Source organism: Chiloscyllium punctatum, chromosome 30 (assembly GCF_047496795.1).
Source record: "Chiloscyllium punctatum isolate Juve2018m chromosome 30, sChiPun1.3, whole genome shotgun sequence".
NCBI classification, from domain to species: domain Eukaryota; kingdom Metazoa; phylum Chordata; class Chondrichthyes; order Orectolobiformes; family Hemiscylliidae; genus Chiloscyllium; species Chiloscyllium punctatum.
Genome location: NC_092768.1, coordinates 31,858,517 through 31,879,130, shown reverse-complemented (window position 1 = coordinate 31,879,130; position 20,614 = coordinate 31,858,517). Strand labels below are relative to the sequence as shown.

The window sequence follows — 20,614 nt, the reverse complement described above, 5'->3', positions numbered from 1 at the left end:
GGAAGATCAAAGCCAGATTGATCCTCAGGCTAGGAAACAACAACAGAATATAATGGTATAATGCATTTCACAATGTTCACAATACCTCTGGGTTTCTTTCTCCCTGAAACAAAATAATAATACACTGTGCCATCAAGGGACTTATTAGGTCAGGTGATCAAACTCTTTCTCAAAGATGTGTAGGTTTTAAGTTCACTAAACTTTATGATTCCGTGAGCATGCCTCTGTTAGGCTGTTACTTGACTCTTCTGTAACTCATCTCTCCCAATGTTGACACCACGCTCCAATATTGAGAAAAGCATCTGAACGGGAACCCTCTAAATAGCACCTCAAATCTAAATAAGAGCAATTAAGGAAGAGGTTAGCTGTGGTGGATTGAAAACAAAAATGAGAGAGTTTGTCAGGAAATGGCGAATACTTAAAACGTTAATGTATGGATTTTATAAATGACACAAATGAAAATACCCAGAAATGTGAAAGGGCGATTCAAGGCTACCCAGACCAGCACCCTGGCCACACCGAACAATAGATTCAGTGTTTACACAAGGAGGGCTCCTTGTTATGCACAATTGGCATGGAGAAAGTGGAGACTTCATATGGCACTGCAGGGAGTCATCATCCACCCTCGCACTGTGAGGCTCCAAGAGCAGGAGACAAGGCTGACCATCACAATTACGGCTGCTACTACACTGAGACCAGGACAGGTTGGGGGTTGAGGGGTGAGAGTTCACCGGCAGAGGTCAGGGGACCATTGACAAAAGCAGGGGGCTATTTGCTGGTTTTCATTGAATATCCTCTCCCCCATTCCCGAGACTGGGATCCCCAGGCCCTGTGTGAACCACTTCGTGACCCTTCTCCCTGAGCTCACTGGGAATTAATGTGGGCTCCGGGATTCTCCCCAGGGTTGTGTGGGTCCCCGGAGCCTCCTGAACACCCTCCCTGGGTAGAGGTTACTGGGAGAGGCCACCCACCCATCCACTTACCTCCTCCGAGGGAGGTGAGAGGCTCCAGTCAACCCCGACCTAAGAGGCTTCCCCATGGAAGAGGGGCTCCCGAAATACAGAGAGCCCACACCCTGTGTCCTGTCAGTGGGAGAAAGGTCAGTTCACCTTGACTATGTTTCATCCTGTTCAGTATCTGATCCTCCTGGTAACTGGTGACAGAAATCTGTTCATCTCTTTATTGGGTATTTTACTGAGACACTGGGACCAATCATTGACTCTCTGCTTCTTCAGCTTGAAGTTCTGGAAATGCCCTGCAGCTCAGCATTGACATGGAGTGGCGGGGGAGAAGATGTTTTGTTCTTCCAGACTCTGTACACCAGTTGATCCCCTCCCCTCACCCCGAATATTTTACTCCCAGTCCCTGATTGGAATAGGGAGAGTGGATTCTCAGAATGTTGCTGATCCTTTTCACATCTCCCTGTGTTTTTCCAAGGTCTCCATTCTCTCTCTCTCTCTCTCTCTGTCTCTCTATGTCTGGGGTGAATGTGAATCTCTTGGTGAGAGTTTGAAATGGGGGATGTTTGATCAGCCGCCTGTTATACAGTCAGCCTGATCTTTTACACATTGAAGGCAGCACAGTCTGGGAGATTCTAATGGGATTTGTGTCCAGGTCACCTGACAGCAGGATGCAGAAACATGGAGCATAGAACAATACAATGCAGAACAGGCCCTTGGGCCCTCGATGTTACGCCGACCTGTGAACTAATCTAAGCCCATCATCCTACGCTATCCCTCATCATCCGTATGCTTATCAAAGGATTGTTTAAATGCCCCTAATGTGGCTGAGTTAACTACGTTGGCAGGCAGGACATTCCACGCCCTCACCACTCTCTGATTAAAGAACCTGCCTCTGACATCTGTCTTAAATCTATCACCTGTCAATCTACAGCTATGCCCCCTTGTAGAAGCAGATGTCATCATCCGAGGGAAAAGACTCTCACTGTCCAGCCTATCTAATCATCTGATCATCTTGTATGTCTCTATCAAATCCCCTCTTAGCTTCTTCTCCAATGAGATAGACCCAAGTCCCTCAGCCGTTCCTCATAAGAACTTCCCTCCAGACTAGGCAACATCCTGGTAAATCTCTTCTGCACCTTTTCCAGTGTTTCCAGATCCTTCCTGTAATGGGGCGACCAGAACTGCACTTAATACTCCAAGTGAGGCCGCATTAGCATTTTGTATAGTTGCAGCATGATATTGTGGCTCCGGAATTCAGTTCCTCAACCAATAAAACCGAATATACTGTATGCCTTCTTAACAGCACTATCAATCTGGGTGGCAACTTTCAGGGATCTATGTACATGGACACCAAGGCCCTTCTGCACATCCACACGACCAAGAAGCTTACCATTGACTCAGTATTCTGCCTTCCTGTTATTCTTCCCAAAGTGAATCACCTCACATTTATCTGCATTGAACTCCACTTGCCAACTCTCAGCCCAATTCTGCAGTTTATCCAAGTCTCCCTGCAACCTGTAACATTCTTCCACACTCTCCACCACTCCACCAACTTTCGTATTATTTGCAAACTTACTAACACATCCAATTTTACCTGCATTCAAGTCGTTTATAAAAATGACAAACAACAATGGTCCCAAAACAGATCCTTGTGGCACACCACTAGTAACTGGACTCCAGGCTGAATATTTTTCATCAACCACCACTCGTTGCCTTCTTACAGAAAGCCAGATTTAAATCCAAACTGCTAAATCACCTTCGATCCCATGCATCCGCATTTTCTCCAATAGCCTACCATGTGGAACCTTATCAAAGGCTTTACTGAAGTCCATGCACACCATGTCAACTGCCCTACCCCTATCCACATGCTTGGTTGCCTTCTCAAAAACTCAATGAGATTTGTGAGACATGACCTGCCCTTGCCGAATCCATGTTGACTATTTCCAATGAAATTGTTGCTTGTTAGATGATTATCAATCATCTCTCTTATAATCCTTTCCAAAACATTTACTACAACAGATGTAAGGCTCACTGGTCTATACTTACCTGGGTTATCTCTACTGCCCTTCTTGACCAAGGGCAAAACATTTGCAATCCTCCAGTCCTCTGGTACTAAACCTGGAGACAATGACGACTCAAAGATCAAAGCCAAAGGACCCAACCCCTCCTTCTTAGCTTCCCAGAGAATCCTCAGATAAATCCCATCCGGCCCCGGGGACTTACCTACTTTCACACCTTCTAGAATTGATAAAACCTCCTCATAACTAACCCCAATTCTAATAGTCCATATCTCAATCTTCTTCTCGACAATATTCTCCTTTTCCTGGGTGAAAACAGATGAGAAATATTCATTTAGCACCTCCTCTTCTCCAAAGGGTCCACACACAACTTGCTACTTCAGTCTTTGACAGGGCTTATTCCTATTCTCATCATCCTTTTATTCCTCGCATATCTATAGAAAGCTTTAAGGTTCTCTTTTATGCTACCTGCTAAAGACTGCTCATGTCCCCTCCTTGCTCTTCTTAACTCTATCTTTAAATCCTTTCGAGCTACTCTGTAACTCTCCATCACCTCATCTGAACCATGTCGCCTCAATGTCAAATAAGCCTCCCCCTTCGGTTAACAAGAGACACAAATTCTTCAGTAAACCACAGTTTCCTTGTCTTATCACTTCCTCCTTGCCTGACAGGGATGTACCTATCAAAGACTCGCAATATCTGTTCCTTAAACCAGCTCCACATTTAGATTGTACAAGACATTGGTTTGGCTGTATTTAGAATACTGTGTACAGTCTGGTCGCAACATTACTAAAGGGATGTAGATGCTTTGGAGAGGGTGCAGAGAAGGTTTACGAGGATGTTGCCTGACATAGAAGAGCTATGAAGAGAGGTTGAGTAGGTTAGGATTGTTTTCATTAGAAAAAAGAAGATTGAGGGGGAACCTGATTGAGGTTTACGAAATTATGAAGGGTATAGACAGGGTAGGTAGAGATAAGTTTTTTTTCCAGGGGGAAGGATTCAATAACGAGGGATCATGCTTTCAAGGTGAGAGGTGAAAAGTTTAAGGGGGATACATGCAGCAAGTACTTTTCACAGAGGGTGGTAGGTGCCTGGAACATGTTGCCAGCAGAGGTAGTAGAGGCAGGCATGGTAGATTCATTTAAGATGCATCTGGACAGATACATGAGGAGGTGGGGAGCAGAGGGATACAGATGCTTAGGAATTGGGCAACTGGTTTAGACTGTAGATTTGGATCAGCTCAGGCTTGGAGGGCCAGCTTCCTGGGCTGCAAATTTTCTTTGCTCTTTGTTCTTTGTCCCCTGCATTTTGCTATCCCATTCTGTGTATCCTACGTCTTGCCTAATCGCATTATAATTGCCCTCCCCCATCTATAACTCTTGCCCTGTGGCATGTACCTATTCCTTTCCATCACTAAACTAAACGTAACTGAATTATGGTCACGCTATCCAAAGTGCTCACCTACTACGAAATCAAACAGCTGGCCTAGTTCATTACCAAGTACCAGATCGAGTGTGGCCTCCCCTCTTGTTAGCCCCTGTGACATACTGTGTCAGGAAACCCTCCTGCACACAAAAACTGATCCATCCGAGGTATTAGTGTTATAGCATTTCCAGTCAATGCTGGGGAAGTTAAGGTCCCTCATAATGACCATCCTGGTTCTTTCACTCCTGCCCAGAATCGATTTGCCAATCCACTCCTCCACATCCCTGGAACTCTGTGGAGGCCTTTAAAAAAACCCCAGCAGTGTGATCTCCCCTCTCCTGTTTCTAACCTCAGCCCATACCACCTCAGTAGACGGGTCCTCATCAAAAGTTCTTTCAGCCATAGTTATACTGTCCTTGACTAACAAAGCCACACCTCTCTCTCTCTTTTACCATCTTCCATGATCTTAATGAAGGATCTAAACCCTGGAACCTGCAATATCCATTCCTGACCGTGCTCTATCCATGTCTCAGAAATAGCCACAACATCATAGTCCCAGGCATCTATCCATGCTGCCAACTTACCTGCCTTATACCAGATACTCCTGGCATTGAAGTAGACAGACTTCAAACCAGCTTCCTGTCTGTCAGCACACTCCTGCGACCATGAAATCCTGTCCATGTCCTCCCTACTCTTATCCTCCTGTACACTGGAACTATAACAAAGGTTTCCATTCCCCTGCTGAGCGAGTTTAAACCCATCTGAATAGCACCAGCAAATTTCCCACCCAAGATATTAGTACCCCTCTGGTTCAAATGAAGACCGTCCTGTTTGTACAAGTCCCACCTTCCCCAGAATGAGCCCGAATTAGCCATATACCTGAAACCCTCCATCCTGCACCATCCCTTCAGCCACATGTTCAGCTGATATCTCTCTCTGTTCTTTGCCTCACTATCATGTGGCACGGGTAACAATCTAAAGATAACAATTCTGTTTGTTCTTGTTCTCAGCTTCCACTCTAAAACCCCAAGATCAGTGAAGCTCCGAGCAAATGGGAAATGGTTCCAATGGACAATTTCCATTTTCACATCGATTGGGAAAAGCCAAACAGCTTCATCATTCCTGGTCTAAAGTCTTGAAAAATGTGTTGCTGGAAAAGCGCAGCAGGTCAGGCAGCATCCAAGGAGCAGGAGAATCGATGTTTCGGGCATAAGCCCTTGAAACGTCGATTCTCCTGCTCCTTTGATGCTGCCTGACCTGCTGCGCTTTTCCAGCAACACATTTTTCAGCTCTGATCCCCAGCATCTGCAGTCCTCACTTTCTCCTGGTCTAAAGTCTTGTAAACACTGCAGGGAGGAGAAGGAGACTCCATGTTTAACCCAGCCCAGGCTCAGCTGTGATGCACTCATGGTTGAATAGGCTGGATTATCTCAGACACCAACATCCTCCTGGCCGTGTATAAAGGGTTGATTAAAAAGCTCAGTGAAGGACAGTGGGGATCCTGCTCTGGATTGTCCATTCCCCTGTTTAACAGAGAGACTGTTCACACAGTGACTGTTCCCCATGGTCTCACACTTCATCCTCCCAAATATTCCAGTTTCTCTTCATTTCAATCTGGATTTACTCACTCCACAGACCTATCCTCAGGTTATCCTGAATTCCTCACTCCAGATGCACCCAGTTCAGGAGCACCCCTTCAATATTTTTCTTCAATTTGTGCCAAGTTACTGTTCTAGGTTAGTGATAAACCAGATGTGTCCCATGTAACTGTTCCAGATTCGTGATTTCTGTTTAACATTCTAATCCCTGGATTGTCTTGCAACCTTTCCCCTGTGTCCACATTGACTCTGAGTGTCTGTGTGACTCTGACTCTGTGTTTACTCCCTGTTCTGAGAGGCTGCAGCATCTAATTCTGACCCAGTTCAACCTGATCCTGTTTATAATATCAGACAGGATTCTGGGAGAATGGTAAAGTGGTGGATTATTGGAGGTTGTCAGAGCGTGGATGGGGCCTCACAATGATCAACTGGTGGTGTGTACAAATGTTTCTTAAACTGTCCCTTACACTTGTCTTACAAACATAACATGTCTAAAGTTCGTCTCGTGCGTTGGTGACGACCCTGAGTTTTGCGATATCATCATGGTCTTTGGAGCCCAGGTACATTAATAGGATGCTTATGCTGGTGTTCAGTAATTGGTGTTTTCATCAGAGACTCATGTACACACTAGGATTTATGCAACTGTTTCTGGAATTCAAGACTATCCTGAGGTTACAACCATAGCAATGGTGAACAGAATTGTAATAATTTCTCGTGACAGTAAAACCTGTCAGAGCATCCTTGCGCTTTAATTCATGGCAGAATCTTTCAGTGTGAATTTCTGGGATTATCTCACAGACCGAGTGAACAGACATTCAAACATGGTAAAGGAAACTCTGAGTGCATGAACGAAGTGGACAAACCAGACATCTGGTAAGATGTGGCTTGTTGAATTTCCCTGTTGGTTGTCCCCTTTCATCCTTTCATCATAAAACCTCATTCATTTCCCAACGTTGATCTTTGGGCTGTAGCACAGGGAGAGACATAATATGCCTGGATGCTACTGCTATTTCTGTGAGCCTATTCAGCCACCAAGGAGAAAGTGAGGACTGCAGATGCTGGAGATCAGAGCTGAAAATGTGTTGCTGGAAAAGCGCAGCAGGTCAGGCAGCATCTAAGGAACAGGAGAATGGACGTTTCGGGCATATTCCTAAAGAAGGGCTTATGCCTGAAACGTCGATTCTCCTGTTCCTTGGATGCTGCCTGACCTGCTGCGCTTTTCCAGCAACACATTTTCAGCTATTCAACCACCACTCTACCACTAACATTCACCCCACCTCTTTGTAACTTTTGTTTGTCCAAAATAGGAAACTGGAGTCACAGTGGGGTCAAAGTAGGTTTTCTGTAGGTTTAATGAAAAGTCTTAGATTTTGTACTCCATTTCTCTATTTACAAAGCCCATTGAAATCTCAGATTTCAGTGTGACCCACCTCACAAGTACTCTGCAAGTTATGATACTGCAAAGTTCTCTGGATCCTGGAAAGATACCAGTGAATTGGAAACATGCTAAAAGGAGAAAGGCAAAAAGTGGGAAACTATAGACCAGCTATTTGACTTTTCTAGTGGGGAAGTAGCTGAAGCTAATCATAAAGGAGGAGATAACTGAACATTTAGAAAATCAAAGCTCAATTCACTCGTGTCAGCATGGTTGCATGAAGGGCAAGTCATGCTTGATAAATTTGCTGGAGTTCTTTGAGGATGTAATCAGCAAGGTGGATAGTGGGGATCCAATGGATGTGATATATCTAGCATTTGACAAGGTGCCACATAAAAGGCTGATCCAGATGATTAGATACCAGGAAGTTAAGGGCAGAGTATTAGCTTGCATAGAGGATTGGCTAACTGGCAGAAAGCAGAGGGTTGGGATAAATGGGTCCTTGTCTGGATGATAACCTGTAACTAGTGGGGTACTGCATGGTTCTCCATCCTTAACTGTTCACATTCTGTTTAAACATTCTGCAAGAAGGAACAGAATGTAACATAGTGGAATTTGCAGATGATACTAAAATAGGTGGGAAAGCAGGCAGTGAGGAGGAGATAAGCAGTTTATAGATGGATATTGATAGGCTGGGGAAATGGGCCAGACTCTGACAGGTGGAGTAGATAATGTGGATAAGTGAGAGGTTGTCCATGTTGGTTGGAAAAATAAAAGGGAAAACTATTATTGACATATGAAAAAGTGTGTTAATGCAAAGGGATCTGGGTGTTTTTTGTGAATGAATTGCAGAAAGTGAATATGCAGGCAAATTGAATGCTGGAATTTATTGCAGAAGAATGAGATTATAATAGCAAAGAAGTGTTGTTAGAATTACGTCCAGTTTTGGTCTCTTACTTAAGGGGAGGATATGGTGACACTGCAAGCAGTTCAGAGGAAGTTCACTAGGCTGATTCCAGGGATAAAAGAGCTTCTCTGAACCCTTCCAAGTTTCACAATGCCTTTCTGTAGCAGTATTCCAGAAGTGGCCTAACCAATGTCCTCGACAGCCACAACATGACATCTCACCTCCAGTTATCAATGCACTGACCAGTAAAGGCAAATGCCCTTCTTCAATACCCTGTCCACTTACAACTTTGAACCTCCACCCCAAGGGCTCTTTATTCAGCAAGACTCCTTAGGATTCTACCACTAACTGTATAAGATCTGACCTGATTTCCTCTACCAAAATACGGCTCCTTACATGAATCTGAATTAACTCAATCTATCAATCCGTGGTCCATTGGCCCATCTGAATAAGGTCCCTTTGTACTCTGAGATAACCTTCTTCGCTGTCCACTACACCAACAATTTAGTTTAATCTGCAAACTAATGAACCATATCTCCTATATTCACATCCAAATAATTTATAAAAGTCACAGAAAGCTGTGGATCCAAAAAATTAGCAACATAAAGAAATTTATCTTACCCTCCATTCCGCCAAGCTCAGGGGAAGAGATATTTAAGCCCCATGGGGAGAGTGTTCTTATAAATACCACACAGAGTCCTATCGTGGGTCAGAGCTTGTGGGATGCTGACACAGTGGTCACAGACAGACATTGACTACATTCCCCAGAATGCAGCATATGATTGAAACAAATTACAACATCCACCGGGGTTGTCGTTCCAGGACAGTGGGAATGTGAGCGCTGGAATTCTGACCCAGATCGGAGAGCCCGTTGCTTATCTGCTCCAGGCTGAGGTGTGAGACAGCAGCTGGAGAAAGGGGCAGTGCTGGCTGAGTCTGGGACTCCATGACAGCACAGGCCCCCAGGAGTATAGCACTGTGTGTAATGCCCCCATACCCTGGGCCCGATACCACACCATGTTCCCTTTTGATCAGACTGATTCTGAGTTTCAGTTAGCAATTAATTACTGATCATTGAATGCTGTTGTCATTGACAGGAATTCACAATTTTCAACGGATAGGTACTGTACTGCTGAGGTCAGTGATGACAGCAGCATTAAGAGATTGATGAGGTTTGGATTTGATGGAAAGGATTTAATTCGTCTCGAACCAAACAGAATGAGATGGATTGCATTCAGTCCCATTGCAGTGAAAATGAAAGATAAATGGGATTCAGGTGATACCTGGAACAATTCCTGGAAAATATGTCTGGAAGAGGTAGGAGTTGAGCAACTAAATAGATATCTGGAAGTGGAAAGGAATATTTCAGAAGGAAATGTATGTATTTCAGTTTTGATCCCATTTTCTGATCAAACTTCTCTGATCTAACCTCACTGATCTATGAAACCGTTCTCCCATTCCATTCAGTGTCTGTCTGTTGTTTGTGTTTTCACCCTTTCCCATCACAGTTCAGCCTGAAGTGTTCATCTCCAGGAGGGAGCCCAATGGTCAGGACAAGCCGCTCACTCTCTCCTGCCTGGTCACTGGGTTTGATCCCGCAGACATCGAGGTGACCTGGCTAAGGAATCGAGAGGCCATGTCTGAGACCCAGTCCTCGGGGGTTCGACCAAACCACGATGGGACCCATCAGATCCAGAAAGAGATTGAGATCAATGCTGGGGATGAGGATCAATACTCCTGTCAAATTGAACACAGCAGCCTGGCAGAGGCCCAGCTCTATCAGTGGGGTAAGAGACTGGAGTGTGTGTGTGTGTGTGTGTGTGTATACATGTATGTTTGTGAACATGTGTTTATTTGTATGCGTGGGAGTATTTTCTGATTTAATTCCAAAATGAAGATGCGTCTCTCTTCTCTCGGATTCCAGCTCCAGATCTTTCACTCCCCTATCAGTGGGACCTTCAGAAACCTTACTGGAGAGTGAAATTGGGGGAAAGTCAAACCAGTCTTTCAACCAGTCCCATCAATTCCCAATGGGTCGGATCAGTTAAAATTGTCACAAGCAACACAGAACTGGGAATCGAACCCTGACAGAGATAATCCTGATATTATTCCAATATGTCTCAGAAATCACAAAAACAGTTTGAGACAGTTCCACCTTGTTATTATGGTTAGAATAGTCTCTACAATGGCTGAAATATTCACAATAACAATCTGAAAAAGGCCCTGAAGAGGTAAGAATCACAGGGAGGGGACTGTGGAACTGAGGGGACAGAGTGAGTGTAGGGGAATCTCCAGTACTGGGAATACAGGGCACTGTGGGGAATGGAACCAATCAAATTCCCACACACAGATACACTCGTATAAACACGTCTTGATTTTTTTGTGTGATCAGCCCAGACTGGGTCTAACATTGATGATTAAATCCCCTGCACACAACCACATCCTCACTGACTGAACATTGATGCAATGGGAGAGATCTCCAAAATCTCCATAAAGTGTAAGGATGGAGGGGAGTGTGGGAATGAGGATTTATTATACAATTTCCATTCCCTCACATCTTGATTAGATTACTTACAGTGTGGAAACAGGCCCTTCGGCCCAACAAGTCGACACCGACCCTCCGAAGAGCAACCCACCCAGACCCTTTCCCCTACACCTAAAACTACAGGAAATTTAGTATGGCCAATTCACCTAACCTGCAATGAGGAAACTGGAGTACCTGGAGGAAACCCACGCAGACACAGGGAGAATATGCAAATTTCACACAGACAGTTGCCTGAGGCGGGAGTGGAACCCAGGTCTCTGGCACTGTGAGGCAGCAGTGCTAACCACCGTGCCACCCACAGTGGATCATTCCCCATCCTAATGAGCACTTATTTTGTTTCTGCAGACTCCCCAAGTGGGACATACACAACAGCTCCCAGTAAGTGACTGACGGGACAGAGTGTTGGGAATGATGGGAGAGAGGTTGGAAGGTGTAGAGTCTCATTCTTCTGGGAGTAATTCCATGACATTCAGGTGAGGCCTTCACCCTCCACTCCTTCCCTCTCCCCTCCTTCTGTGCTGTGTGGTGTGAGTGTTTCGTTAAGATTGAGGGTTGATTGGATCCTGGGCCAAGTGAGTGTAGCCAGTATCTCACACTCTCTGTTTTTATATTTTTATTATGCTTCTCACATTCCATTTTTATTTTCTCAGCTTTTGAAGTCTCTGTCTGAGCTCCTTCATGACAGTGAGTGACATTTTGGTTTTTCTCTGTGGGTCCAGTTGTAACTCTCAGTGTTTGCCCCATGGCTATAATTATGTTCAGATGGACAGAGGAAATCGGGGCAGGAGTAGGCCATTCGGCCCTTTAAATCAGCTCTAACTGTCAATGAAATCATGGGGGGGGGAGCCGATCTGATTACTGCACATTCCCATCTCCCCCCGATAACGTCACCCTCTTGTTTATCAAGAATCTATCAGCCTCTGCCTCAAAAATATTCAAAGATTCTGCTTCTGACATATTTTGAGGAGAGGATGTATCCCCTAATGGGAATATCTGCAACTAGGGCTCAAAGTTTGGAAATAAAGGGTCATCCATTTAAAACAGAGATGAGGAAACACATTTTCTCACAAATGGTTGAGCATCATCTTCAAATCTAAACCTGTCAAGACCCCTCAGGATCTCACACGTTTCAGTCAAGCCTCCCTTACTGTTCTGAACTCAAGCAGATCCAAACCGAGTCAATCAATCCTTTCCTCATAAGACACCACACCTCAATCCAAGAAATGGTCTGGTAAATGTGTTCTGTACTGCTTCCAATTCACTTGTATCCTTCCTTCAGCAAGGAGAGCAAACCTGTAGACAGTCCTGCATTGGCCGTCAATACCCTGTATGGCTGAAGCAGAACCTCCCTACTTTTATGTTCCGTTCCCCTCACAATGAACAATCACATTCTCTGAGGTTTCCTTATGACCTGCTGTATCTGACAACCAATCTGATGATCCATGTACCAGGGGACTCACAAACTCTCAATCTCAGAGCTCTGCACACTCTCACCATTTAGACAATATGCTTCTTTTTTATTCTTTCGGGTGAAATGTATTAAAAATGGTAACATTTTCCCTGTCAGATGAATTTCACTCCCCTTCTGAGTCTGTCTTGCACTTGGATGAAGCTTTGTTATTCTGTAGGTTTTCCCCAAAAGATACAAAGCAGGTCACAACAATCCCCCTGAAATACAGCATTCATCATTGCCCCCTGAAATACAGTAACGTTCACCACCTTAACTGTAATCTTCTTGACAATCAGAGTAACAGAGACACCGAGCTCTGTCTGAAGTCTCAGTATCACATTCTGACCAGCTCAAGAGGAACAGGCTGTGTCTGAAATGTTTCACCCTTTCTTTCCGATTTTTCAGGCCTGGGTTGAAGTGAGTACCTTGTGTCTGTCCATTCCTTACCCACGTGGGTTTCATAGGCTCACTGCAGGACATTCCTGGCACCGCATTGAGGCACAGCGCGTACATTGAGTGATTATGGACATCATCGTCCATCCTTCCATATCACAGTCGATGCACGGAATTACAGCTCATTGTTCAGACACAGTTCATTCAGGAATGGGATAGATTTTCCTGGGATTGTGCCTCCACAGAGTGAACGGTGGATCCTGGATCCACCAGTTTGGGATCCTGATTCTTCAAATGAGACTTTGTCCAGGAGTGTTTCCATCCAGTGTCAGCGATGTTATGGCTCTCAGTTGAAGGCATCTTCATGGATAGTTTCTCCTCATTCTTTCTCAACTATAACAACTTGTTCTCAAAGATAGGCATCTATCTTGCTCTGTATCTGAGTCACTTTTGAACATACTTTATAATCTTACTGTTCACCTTGAAATATTCCAGAAAAGAGCATCTTCAGGATTGGTTCCTCAGACACTGGAACCACATGAGCTGTGCATTGTCACCGTGATTCATGATCAGGATTTGGAGGTGCCGGTGTTGGACTGGGGTTTACAAAGTTACAAATCATACAACACCAGGTTATAGTTCAACAGATTTATTTGGAAACAATCAGAGCTCTGCTCCTTCATCAGGTGGTTGTGATCAGAGCATCGATAGCTGGCAGCTCAGCTTTTAGATGAACTTCAGTGTCAGGATCTTGTTTAACCACCTGATCTCCATTGGCAGTGTCAGGTAGCTCAGGGGAAGGTGATTCCAGTTCATAATGTGGCCTGAGTATTTGACCCACATTTCAGACAGACAGAGGGATCCAGTGGGTGGATAGGGAGAAGGGGGAATTGCAGCAAAAGGCAAATAGACATTGATGCAATGTTAGCAACAGTATATACACACACACACACAAACTGACAGGCACACCTAAACCAACAGGTACACAGATCGTGATACAATGATAAATCCACAGGTCTACAAATATTGTTTTTTTAAGGCAGGGCTAGATAGATTCCTGTTCATCAAAGGGGTCAAAGGTTATTGGGAGGAGATGACAATGTGTCACTTAAAACATGACTGGATCAGCCAGGATCTGATTAAATAGTGCAGCAGGCTCAAGGAATCAAATGGATTACTCCAGTTCCTAATTCTCATGTTTATACGCTTTACGATATCGGATCATGAACAGACCAACAATGAAGAGCTACAGATCTTCACAGTTAGTCTTTTGTTGTGGAATGATTAAAACACTTGTGAGCACAATATTCCAGTCTGGCACACCAAGGATTTCAGATGTCATTAATCGAGAGCTCTTCAAGAACATAGCACAGTAGCTCAGTGATGCCTCACAGCACCATGGAATTGGGTTCGATTCCAGTCCCGGGCGACTGTCTGTGTGGAGTTTACACATTCTCCCCGTGTCTGCATGGGCTTCTTCTGGGTACTCTGGTTTCGTCCCACAATCCAAAGATGTGCAGGTTAGGTGAATTGGCCCCAGTAAGTTGCCCATAGTGTCCAGGAATGTGTAGGTGAGGTGCATTAATTGGGGATAATGGGGAATGGGACTAGGTGGGCTACTCTTTGGATGGTTGTTGTGGACTTATTGGTAAAAACAATGACTGCAGATGCTGGAAACCAGATTCTGGATTGGTGGTGCTGGAAGAGCACAGCAGTTCAGGCAGCATCCGAGGAGCAGTAAAATCAACGTTTCGGGCAAAAACCCTTCATCAGGAATGCAGGCAGAGAGCCTGAAGGGTGGAGAGATAAGTGAGGGAGGGTGGGGGTGGGGAGAAAGTAGCATAGAGTACCATAGGAGAGGATGAAAGGAATAGGTTGGGGGGGAGGGTAGAGTGGATAGGTGGAAAAGACGATAGGCAGGTAGGACAAATCATGGGGACAGTGCTGAGCTGGAAGTTTGGAACTGGGGTGAGGTGGTGGAAGGGGAAATGAGGAAACTGTTGAAGTCCACATTGATGCCCTGTGGTTGAAGTGTTCCGAGGTGGAAGATGAGGCGTTCGTCCTCCAGGCGTCTGGTGGTGAGTGAGCGGCAGTAAAGGAGGCCCAGGACCTCCATGTCCTCGGCAGAGTGGGAGGGGGAGTTGAAATGTTGGGCCACGGGGCGGTGTGGTTGATTGGTGCGGGTGTCCTGGAGATGTTCCCTAAAGCTCTCTGCTAGGAGGTGTCCAGTCTCCCAATGTAGAGGAGACCGCATCAGGAGCAACGGATACAATAAATGATATTGGTGGATGTGCAGATAAAACTTTGATGGATGTGGAAGGCTCCTTTAGGGCCTTGGATAGAGGTGAGGGAGGAGGTGTGGGCACAGGTTTTACAGTTCCTACGGTGGCAGGGGAAAGTGCCAGGATTGGAGGGTGGGTTGTAGGGGGGCGTGGACCTGACCAGGTAGTCACGGAGGGAACGGTCTTTGCGGAAGGTGGAAAGGGGTGAGGAGGGAAATATATCCCTGGTGGTAGGGTCTGTTCGGAGGTGGCGGAAATGTTGGCGGATGATTTGGTTTATGCGCCAAAGGGACTGTTTCCATACTGCAGGGATTCGAAGATTAACACTGACCCGGCTTTGAGATGTGAGTGAAATCAGGAGAAATTCACCCCTCAGCCACACATAACCCCCAGGTTGGGGAGTGTAATAAGTACTGAAGGACACTTTACAATTACAAAATAGATCAGGACAGAAGGAAAAAGGATACAGAATTCAGATTGTATGGATATGCTGGAGAGTAAATGGTAAACATTGGGGTCACTCTTTTATGCTGTGTGACATGAAGGAGGGTGAGAGTCAGACCTAGTTATAGTCCTCTGATGGGCTGCTCATCCTGAGCAGTTTCCTGTGCTCCAGGGCTGTTCCCAGTGATATACAGTGAGAGAAATACCAACTGCTGCTCAAGGACCATCAATGTGGTAAAAGCTCTCTTCGATCTGCCTCAAACATGTTGGTCATCCAAAGCTGAGAGTTGTCAGAGACTGAGTGTTGCCAATCGGTACATTCCAAGGTTGGGAGCCATGTTCTAAGGGCCACACTAAAGCTTGGGGGAATCACTGCAAAGGCTTGAAAGGGAAAGGCCACAGGCTGAGACCCACCTGCCACAGTGCACCGAGGGGCTGCAGACTGCGTGTAATCCACCCCCTCCCCAGTTATATGATTCTCATGAACTGTGTACCTTATTTTAAAAATATACTTTATTCATAAAATAATTTGATGGTCTGTACAGTTGGTCATGCCATATATACGTAAACAATTGCATACAGAGATCAGAATTTATACACAGGTCTGTACATTTATCAATCATATGTCCATATCTTTAGCTGAGGCATCAGCGGAGCCCAAATGACTGCGTGGGCCCCCTGTTCTTCTTTAGGCAGGCCGATCTTACACAGTGGTCTTTCACCACCGCGCCTTGGCGGCAGCAGCGGTCCCAAGCTTCAGCGCGTCCCTCAACACGTAGTCTTGGACCTTGGAATGTGCCAGTCTGCAACACTCAGTCGGGGTCAACTCCTTCAGCTGGAAGATCAACAGGTTTCGGACCGCCCAGAGAGCATCCTTCACTGAGTTGATGATCCTCCAGGCACAGTTGATGTTCTTCTCGGTGTGAGTCCCAGGGAACAGGCCGTAGAGCACGGAATCCCGCATCACGCGCTGCTCGGGACGAACCTCGACAAGCACCACTGCATTCCTCTCCAGACTTCTTCTACATAGGCACATTCCAGAAGGAGGTTTGTGACAGTCTCGTCCCCGCCCGCAGCCGCTTCAAGGGCAGCGTGCGGTGCGGCTGAGAGTCCGGGAGTGCATAAAGGATCTCACAGGCAGAGCCCTTCTCACCACCAGCCAAGCCATGTCTTGGTGCTTGTTGGAAAGTTCTGGCGATGAGGCATTCTGCCAAATGGCTTTGACAGTCTGTTCAGGGAACCGCTCGATAGGATCCGCCCTCTCCTTTTCCCGAAGGGTCTCAAGGACATTACGTGCTGACCACTTCCTGATGGACTTGTGGTCAAAGGTGTTTTTCCTCATAAATTTCTCCACGAAGGACAGGTGATACGGAACGGTCCAACTACTCGGAGCGTTCCGCGGCAGCGAGGCCAGGCCCATCCTTCGCAACACCGGGGACAGGTAGAACCTCAGTACGTAGTGACACTTGGTGTTTGCGTACCGGGGATCCACGCACAGCTTGATGCAGCCACACACAAAGCTGGCCATCAGGGAGAGGGTGGCATTGGGTGTATATTTTTCCCCCGTTGCCCAGATCTTTGTACAGTGAGTCCCTTTGGACCCGGTCCATCTTTGACCTCCATATAAATTGGAAGATGGCCCGGGTGACTGCAGCGGCACAGGTCCTGGGAATAGGCCAGACCTGTGCCACGTATAATAGCAATGAGAGTGCCTCACACCTGATGACCAGGTGTTTTCCCACGATGGAGAGCGACCGTAACTTCCATCTGCCCAGTTTCTGCCTCACTTTGCTGATACGGACCTCCTAAGACTTGGCGCATGCCCCAGCCCCCCCGAACCAAATACCCAGCACCTTCAGGTGGTCGGTCCTGACGGTGAAGGGGATCGAGGATTGGTCGGCCCAGTTCCCGAAGAGCATGGCCTCGTTCTTGCCTCGGTTTACCTTGGTCCCCGAGGCCCGTTCGAACTGGTCACAAATGCACATGAGTCTGCGCACGGACAGTGGATCCGAGCAGAAAACAGCAACGTCATCCATGTACAGGGAGGGCTTAACCTGCAGGCCCCCGCTGCCAGGAATAGTCACCCCTCTCAGGCTCGCATCCTTCCTGATGGATTCGGTAAATGGCTTTATGCAGCACACAAACAAGGCAGGAGAGAGAGGGCAGCCCTGCCTGACTCCAGATCTGACTGGGAAGCTATCTGATTCCCACCCATTGATTGAGACTGCACTGACAATGTTGGTGTAGAGCAGTCTGATCAAATTGCAGATTCCCTCCCCAACGCCCATTTTGGAGAGAACATCTCTCATATACCTGTGTGATATCCTGTCAAAGGCTTTCTCCTGGTCCAGGCTGATCAGGCAGGTGTCCAACCCTCTGTCCTGCACGTAGGCGATTGTATCCCTGAGGAGTGCGAGACTCTCAGCGATCTTCCTGCCCGGTACAGCATAGGTTTGGTCGGGGTGAATCACCGACCCCGGAGCAGACCTGACCCGTTTGATATTACCTTTGACAGAATTTTGTAATCTGTGTTTAACAGTGAGATTGGTCTCCAATTTTTGAGTTCCTCCCTCTCCCCTTCCGCTTGTAGATGAGGGTGATGATGCCTTTCCTCATGGATTCATGGAAGATGACAGCAGATGAGGCAGATGTGAGGAACAGGTTTCATCAATTTGATGAATCAAACGTTCCCCATGTGGAGGTGAAGGGTCACCAGCTTCTTGGTCATGACCAGTTTGTAAAGTTATAGAAACAGAAAGTGCTGGAGCATGTCGGGCAACATCTGAGGGAAGAGAAACAAAAGCCAATATTTTGAGTCCAGTCTGACTTCTTCAGCAGAAAGAGCTGGAACGCTGAGAAAATTAAAGTAAATGCTGGAGAGCTGTAACATACTTTTGCGTTGGCCAATGATGATGAGAGTTATGTGAAAGAAGAAAGCAGCTCATCAGGGATGCCGAAAGGAGAACTGGAATCCGAATTAAGGAGTCACAAACTGTACCTGCAGAATTATTCATGGTGATGGTTTTGTTTTTGTTCATCTAAGATTTTGTTTTTGTTAACAATGAGAGATCTTGGGGGCACAGATTTTGTTTTGTTAATTGACCGAGTTTATGAGATCCTAATTGAACATTACCTATCCCGACTGGATCTGAACCAAAGTGTTGATCTTTCTTTGGTTTCTCTTTTACATTTCCTTTTGAAAAGCGGCTGTTTCCTATTCTGTCATTCCCAACCCCTCTCGACCCACCTTTCGCTTCTTCTGTGGTGAATCCAATTATTTCTGCTCCATATCTTTTGATATTTAATGTCTCATGTCTCCTGTCCAATCACAGACCATTAGTTGTCTTTACTCATCCTTCTCCAGTTTAAGTGCTTAAAATCTCTAACATTTCTAATGTTTTCCCATTCTGTTGAAGTTATTGACTTGAAACATTGACCCTGTTTCCCTCGATCCCAGTGCTGACAGACCTGATGAGTATTTCCCTCCTTTGGTTTTGGTTTTGTTTTACACTTACAGCATTCAGTATATTTTTGAGCAGTCAGTTTGCGATTGACGTACTTTGTTACATATAGCAATGGGTGTACTTTGTAATGTTTAAATAGAACATGATTAAGGTCAATCTTTGGACCTTAATTTGGATCCATCCAGGTTGGTTTATGGAGTTATTGTAAACATAGAGACATGAGAACATATTTATTGATGATCACAAACCACTCCATTTTTGCAGGATTTCATATACTGTTTTGTCGTTGTGTTAATTATTTACTTGTTTACACAGTTCAGAGACCATTCTGATCATATTATTTCTTTGGTAAGTTCACCATGTGTCAGAGATCCCCATTGCCAATGGAATGTCCTGTCCTTTGAAGTCAGTCCTGTGGAATCAAGGATAACTTGCTTCTCTTTCTGCTGCAGTGGGTCTGAGATGGCTGATGACTGATCTGCAGACTCTTACGCACATGCTGTAGGTAGCAGTGCAGGAGGTAGGGCGTTGGGTTATTGGAGTGTGTGTGTGTGCTCTCACCGATGCCCCAGCTCACCCTCTGCACACACACGGTGAAGTTTCTCAGTTTCTTTGGTGCCTTCCCAATTGAGCCATCTCCAGTTTTGGTGGTCACAAGCCTGGACACTCTATAATCCACTGGGAGTATTTGGCCTCTTAAGGCATGCTTTGAGAACATTAACTCATATCTGTCCACTTTGCAGGAGTCTCCCGTCAAGAAACCCATCGACAGATCCAGCACAAACCCAACTCAGTGAAGACATTGCTGTGACATTGCATCAACTCCTTTGGTCAGTTTCCTCATTGTTATGTTGTAACAATTCTCCAGTAACTCACCCACAGACATGGAGAAAATCTACAGGATAGGCAGGAAACTCTGTAATCAAACACCAACTTCAACCTAACACCAAACCACCCCAACCTCAGGCAGAAAGTGTCCATTTCTAACTGACAGTTGTGAGTGAACTCACTCAGAAACAGAGCTCCAGGTCATTGTCAGTTCCTTATCCGAACCAGAGATTTGCTCCCACAACGAACATACTCAACTTCCCATTCAAAATCAATTGCTAAATCCCAGAAATTGTGAATTAATTTCCATCTCTGAAGTGCCATTCTGACAAAATAAAGGTATTTCAATTGCCTTGACTATTGTAAAATAGCAAAGTGAGACAGTCAATGGAGATTGAGAGCTCCATTAAGCCACAATGTTGGTGAAGAAGAGCAAACAATGTCTCTCCAGAGTCTCACCAATATTTATCCTGTTCCATCACAGCAACTCAGGTTCTTTGTTGTGGGGGTTGGTTTGGCCCAACACTCTGACCCCTCAGTCACTTACTGGGAACTATTGTGTGAGCCTCACTTGGGGAATCTGCAGAAACAAAATAAATGTCCATTAGGATGGGGAATAATCCATTCTCAGTGTGAGGGAATGGAGATTGTGTTAGAAATCCTCATTCCCACACTCCCCTCCATCCTTACACTTTATGGAGTTTCTGAAGATTGTTTCCATTCCATTGATATTCATTGGATGAGTGTGTGTTTGTGTGTGTGTGTGTGTGTGTGTGTGTGTCTGTGTGTGTGTGTCTGTGTGTGTCTCTCTGTGCATATTTTTGTTCGTGTGTGTGTGTCTGTGCGTGTGTGTGTGTGTGTGTGTTTGTGTCTGTGTGTGTGTGGGGGGGGGAGGGGGGGGGATGTGGCGTCGGTTTAATGTT

General features: G+C 45.7%; 1 pseudogene; it reads left to right on the top strand.

The window, feature by feature from the left end:
* Positions 1 to 1,293: 1,293 nt before the first annotated feature.
* Positions 1,294 to 19,674, top strand: LOC140455544 (class I histocompatibility antigen, F10 alpha chain-like; annotated as a pseudogene).
* The last annotated feature ends 940 nt before the right edge of the window (positions 19,675 to 20,614 follow it).